This window comes from Zea mays, chromosome 5 (genome assembly GCF_902167145.1).
Source record: "Zea mays cultivar B73 chromosome 5, Zm-B73-REFERENCE-NAM-5.0, whole genome shotgun sequence".
NCBI lineage: Eukaryota > Viridiplantae > Streptophyta > Magnoliopsida > Poales > Poaceae > Zea > Zea mays.
This window is the reverse complement of record NC_050100.1, coordinates 73,283,597-73,290,320: the sequence shown is the minus strand read 5'-3', so window position 1 is coordinate 73,290,320 and position 6,724 is coordinate 73,283,597. Positions and strand designations below refer to the sequence as shown.

At 47.8% G+C, this 6,724-nt stretch overlaps 1 pseudogene; it reads right to left on the bottom strand.

Moving 5' to 3' along the window:
* Positions 1–2,186: 2,186 nt before the first annotated feature.
* Positions 2,187–4,206, bottom strand: LOC103626545 (uncharacterized; annotated as a pseudogene).
* Positions 4,207–6,724: the final 2,518 nt, after the last annotated feature.

The following is a 6,724-nucleotide window of genomic DNA, read 5'->3' as shown; positions in this document are numbered from 1 at the left end:
ACAGTCGGCTTAACTCGGCAATGACTTAAGGCGGTGCGACATGCTCACGCTTACTTAACTCGGGGTGACCACTATACCCTACTAACGGAGCAATCGGCTTAAGTCGGCAATAACTTAAGGCGGTGCGACATGCTCACGCTTACTTAACTCGGGGTGACCACTATACCCTGCTAACGGAGCAATCGGCTTAAGTCAGCAATGATTTAAGGCAGTGCGACATGCTCACACTTACTTAACTTGGGGTGACCACTATACCTGTGGCAGAACCTCCCAAGTTATTGGGCCCACATGCACATGTCCTTGTCCCAAAGACCTCAGACGGCTATGCATGTGCACCAGATAACTTAACAGGATCTGTCCGATTGCCCCAAGGACATCGGATAAACCACTTACAACCAGAACCGCGGGATTAAGTAACACAAATCACACACACCAATATTGTTGCAGCGGAAATCTTACTACCAAATTTTATAGGTTACAAAAATTTTACATTAGTTTATCGGAGTGATTACAAAAGTATAAGTTTGAAATATATATGCTAGCTCAAGGGATCATCCTCAATAAGAAGTATCGAAGGGTTACTTAGACTTATAAGAAGGCCGAGCCCACCGACACTTAACACCATTAACAACAGCACAAAGTTAGAACCTGAAAAACAACAGGGAATAAAACCCTGAGTATGGAATTACTCAGCAAGACTTACCCGACTAAAGAAAAGACTCTCAAGGGTATGCTGGCTTAAGGGAGTCAAGGTAAGGCTTCTCAATAATCAAAGACTCTGTTTTGCAGAAATGCTTACTAAAAGTGGATCCTTAAAAATCCAGTTTTATTTGTCAAGTTAAGTAAAATTACCTGCAACTAGAGTTCTTTCTACTCTAGTTCAATCACTTGACCTGCACTAGCCAATTTCTTAACAAACCTTTCATCTTTACTGGAGTTCTACGTATAGGGCAGTGACCAAGTCTTCATAACCGCGAAGGTACGGCGATCCGAATCGATTATACTTAGCTGAGGATCTCCAATCACACGACATATGTAGCACTTAACCCTTGCATATGTCAACCCGCCACCGGGGTTCTTAAGACCAGATCAGGTTCACGCGAACCGAGAGCACAGATACACCATCGTCCAGCCTCTTGCCACGGAGGGTACACGCTACTCTTGCCACCGCTCCACGCCCATTCCGTGTTATCTTATTCTGGCCTTAGTCTACCCAAGGCAAGGCTTACCCATGACGAGACATGTGACCAGTTAAAGGGTCCTCGGTCATCAAGCCTACATCGACACGGTCCTTAATCGACTCAGACGGAGACACTACACCGAGACTCCTTTCTCGTGCAAGTCACCCGCCCGGTCTCAGCTTAATCATTTCAACCCAAAAACTTGGTACCTGGCAGAGGTACATCTTTTCCGATGTTGAACCCATCACGGCCATGATGGATCCACCATCAATTTTTATTTTTGAAAACAACCCTCCCACTTTATCAATCATCTTTTGTAAAACAAATCCTTTTGTTTTTCTAGAGCAATACTAAGCATAGTAAAACCTTTTTGTAAAAACAGGGTTTCAAGGAAGGTGATCAAGTTCAAGGAAGGTAATGCAGGAATTGTTTAAGCATTCAACTCCTATCACCTAATGCAGCAATCAAGTGAGAAAGATTTTAAAAACATCAAGGAAGGTGGCAAATGCACCGGGGCTTGCCTGAGTAACACTAGGTTAGTGTTGTTAGATGACGTTCGCGTGACGAGCAGCCTTTGTCCTGGTACTTGATCGGGTTATCCATCTGCATCATCCCGCGGGTTAGCCCGCACTTGGGATCGACTTGGCTTGTCTTCCGCATCACGCGATTAATTAACGTACCTGAATGAAATGCATTATGCACATGAATGCATATCGACAAGAATATCACACACCTAAATAGTGCTACACGATAGCGAATAAAACACCTAGCGGCGAGGGGTTGTACCATTTTATTCGAAAACACTAGTTATCAGCGTATGACTAAGCGTAATAATTACGCTTCTCGAACCTATCACAAACATCACAAACAACAAACTATACACATTAAATATAATTAGCCTACACAACTCACCAGCTAATTAATTAAATACTAACTTTATCCCTTGCTTTATAAATTATACTACATCGCTCATAAAGAACTATTTAAATTTTATTTCACTCCTCACATATTTTACATGTCCACAAATAATCAAACATTTCTTTATGTTATTTATTTAGTGCAATTGACAATGATAAAATTCATCAGATAGCTATATGAAATACTAAATCTATCCTTTACGTCGCCACCTCGCTTAGATATTCCTAAATTAATCTACCTTTCGTATTACTAAACCCATCGTACTTCACTTATTTTTAACACTACCACAACGCGCCTGCGCTAAATACGAGGATTATTACGACTAATAATTCTAGTTAATCCAATCATCAGATAAACTTACAAAAATTATAAATCGGCTCACCAGCATCAAACGCGACTCAATACTCGTACGAATGCTGATAAATCCTGGCTCGAGCTTCCTGTCGTGCACTTGGTGAACACTATGTTGTTGGCTCCGTCTTCACCCGACTCTTGGGATTTCTTGACGACGCACGGAATGACGACGGAATCGAGAACGTCAAGGAGCCAGCGGACGAGTAGCACGCTGACGAATCCAATATAGAGCTTTGGATACGGTCGAGGGCGCTGGTGTTGTAGCTAAGACATCACAACGATGACACTACGGACGGTGAAGATAGGGTGATAGTGTGAAACAGTGTTCGTGAAGACAACCACGCGTGGATGGTTACGTGGCATCGACGACCAAGACATCGGCGAGGTCCGTGCGGCTAGGCGAAAATATTTATGGAGGACACGGCGAGCGCCGCCAAAACGCGTGGAGCTCATAGGGCCAAATTTTGGCGAGGACGAGCACACACGACGCGGCGACGAACGACAACGAACAAGGCGAAGCTCGACGACAAACACGAGCACACGCGAAGCCCGACGACAACGGGATCGAGCTCGCGATAGGAAATGATGACGACGCGGTAAGCTGAAACAGGGACGCGTTAACATGGGGCTGGATTCGGCTCTGGAGCTCGACGCGCACGGACAATAGCGAAGAGCTCGGTGCGATGGCCACGGCAAACGCCAGGGCGCGCGGCGAGCAGAAAGCGCGGCCGAGCAGAGCAGAACAGAGGGCAGGGCGCAGTTGGGGAAGAAGCTGTGCGCCGCGATGGAGAGCTGGGGCTGTCCGGCCAAAGGAGCGCAGGCAGGCTGGACGCGGTGAACCCCAGAACGCGCGACGCGGCCATGGGAGAGGAGCTGAGCGCAGAAATCAGGGGCGAGCGCCGAGGGCGAGCTTGAGCAGGAGCTTGCAGCCGGCAGAGGAGCTTCGACAAGCTGGACAGAGGGCGCTCGGCCATGGATGAGGCGAGGAGCCGGGGCGACGCGCGCAGAGGAGCTGGGAGATCCGACCGGCGCCGCCATAGGAACAAGGGAGTAGCAGGGGCGCGGCACCAGAGAAGGAAGAGCCGTGCAGGGAGCAGAGAAGATGGGAGGGCGAACAGAGCAGGGCGCCATGGTCAGCAGGAATCCGAGCAGAGCGCGGCGGGGAAACACCAGGGGACTTCACGGCACGCCATGGAAGGGAGCTCTACGAGCAGGGCAGAGGGAACAGAGGCCTCGGCGCCGGCGAGCAGCTGCAGGGGAGATCGCAGTCCGAGCGCCGAGCAGGGAGGAATCCGCGGCGAGCGGGGACGCGGCGAACTGAAGGAGCAGGGAGGGCGCGGCCCAAGCTCGGCCATGGGCGAGCTCGGAGGGAGGAGATCCTGGGCGCGTGCCAGGGAGCCGCACGACGAGCGCAGGGCATGGCTCTGCTCCTCCGCGCGTGGGAGAGGAAGCTTGCTCGCGGTGCTTGAAATTCTGGCTGGGCGTGAAGCGGAAGAAGCAAAGGAGGAGATAACGCGAGCAGGAGATGAACGCCGCGAGGGATAAGAACAACGACAGAAATATCCACGGTTTGAGCGGTAGGAGATAAACTCCAGAGAGAAATCGCATGCGTGGAAGGAGATAAGGCAGAGGAATTCAGCGGTGGAAAGGATATTTGCAACAGGATATTTTCCCCTTCATTTTATCCTTTTTATTTTACGCAAACTATACAAATATCTATACTCTGAGATTAAAGTTAAAAGAGATATAAACGAGTCGGATCCAAATAGTATTAGATACAAAAATTCAGATATAATTTAATTTAGCGAACACTATGAAGTCGGATGAATCTGTACCGTTAATTTACTTTTAAAGATTTCGATTGAGACGAGAAACAAATGGGCTGAATCATGAAACGAAGAATCCGAAGTTTACGGTTCTGACTAAATTTTGTTTAGATAGTTTTCGTGACTATTTTGGACAACACTGGTTTAGTCAATCTTGGATAAAAATTTATCCGATGTCTAAACACAGTTGATTTTATTATTTTACAGAGTGTGCCGAAGAATAAATTGGATAATAACTTCGCGCACGATTTTTCTCGGACAACGTGCGATACAGATTATTTCGCCTCGAACATTTTAATCGTCGAGTTCTTCTTAATCTGTTCGGTACAAAATCATCTGATTGGGTCGGGCTTCCGAATTCGTATTCGCGCGAGCGATGAGTTTGAAATATTCACCGGACGCACCGATTTTCAGAACAACTATGTTCCGAACATCACAAAAATTTAGGAAGAGCCCGGATAGATAAAATAAAAACGATGTCGCACTCGCGACAAACGAAATAGATGCGATATTAAAATCGCGATAAGCGAAGATGATTGAAATTAAAAATCCGTTTTATCCACTGACATTGCGTGCTTAAATCTGTACTCGTTGTCGAGCGTAATATAAACACCAGGGGTGTTACAATACCCTACTAACAGAGCAGTCGGTTTAAGTCGGTAATGACTTAAATCGGCAAGGTACACCCTCGTCTACCTAACCCCGCACAAGCACGTTTGCGATTGCTTATCTTAGGGCGACCTCTATGCCCCGCGAAGAAATTTCATACTGCATTTACTTCTGCGATTGTAGATACTGTTGTATTCTAACAACGGGAAAACAATAGCGGCATTCAGTACTAAAAAGTGTTTTCTAACAAAATATCCGAGCACACTATCCACGTACTCAAAACATTTAGTGTTTCTATTTGGTAATGTTCTTCTCAGGAGCAACCGACGAAGAGGGACGACTTGAGGAATCAGGAGCAACATTCACATCTGCCACTATGTCGTCAGGAACAACCACGTCGGGTCTCCTCATCAGGATCCGCCCCGCGCGAATAGCTTTTTGCATAGCTTTGTCGCGCTGGGCCCTCAGAGTAGCATAAGTCTCTTCAGCAGCCTTGACAGCCAACCGAGCAGTTTCTAGCTCCAGAGCGACTGATTTCTTGGAAGCACGTAGATCCTTGATGATAGTATCCTTGTTCGACACCACTTGCCTGAGGCGAACCATATCGTCCAAGGACTCTTGCAGCTTATAACAATGAGTATCCAAATCTTCCATGGTGAAGCGATGACTCCTCTCCAAGATGGTCAACGAGTTGCTGGCATCGCGATATAGCTTGTCAAGATTGTCGCGATAAGTGGCCAGAACACGTTTTTCCTCCTGCAGACAAGAATCAGTTTCTCCAACGTCAAGCAAGCACTAAGAACACAACAGACAAAACCAAGTAAAGCTTAATTCACTGGTCACCTTTTCAGAGTCGAGCTGAGCATGGAGAGTGGAGTTCAGCGTGTTAGCATCATTCAAAGAAGCAGAAACCCGGGCCAGTTCAGTCTGACCTTGAGAATATTTTTCTTCAAGATCAGAGTACCGCTGGGCCATATCTGTCAAGAAATAGTCAAGCAAGGGTGTTCAGTTAAAAAGCAGAATTAATCAAGTAGTCAAAGAAGAAACAAAGGGCACTAACCAGCATTTGCCATCTCCAAATCAGACACCCGCCGCTGAAGCAGCACTGGATTCCAATGTGCCAGAGATAGAGCCCTTTCCGGGACAGAAGCACCCTGTGACCTCAGCTGACCAACCATTTCATTAACCAATGCCTGACATTAAAAGCAAATGAGTGTCAGAACAATATCACACCTGGGGTACAGCCAGATCAGTAAAAACCAAGTTACCTGGAGGTTGGAAAAGAATGAAGGAACTCCCAAGTCGTGAGAAGTTAATTGATGGCTCGATGAAGGATCACCAACCGGAACAACCCGCAATGCATCAGTGGGGACCAGGTCAGTATCATCAGCAGAGGTCAAAACTCTGTCATCAGGAGCGCTGGCCTCTAAGGCGACTTCCTGACCCGAAGCTTGAGCTGCTGCCATGCAACCAGAATGCGGAGGAGAAGACCCTACGTGAACGTCCATGGAAGTGTGAGAGGGAGAACCGACTCGGACACCCTCGGGGGCTGGGTCATAGCTCGCGCTACCCATCCGAGCTGGGTCATCCCCGGCAACACCCTCGGGGGCCGGGTAAACGCTAGCGCCATCCTTGAGGGCCGAGCTCTCCGTAACAGCCACCTCTAAGGCTGAAGGACCTTCACCCACTTCCATGGGAGCAGAACAATCCAGACCAGCCTCCTGACCCTTAAGACCGCGCTCTAAGGTCGATGAGGCACGGGACACTGCTCGAGATAACTCTAGCCCGACATCAGGCACATCAGCACAAATATCCATCATTCCACCATCTGCCGGC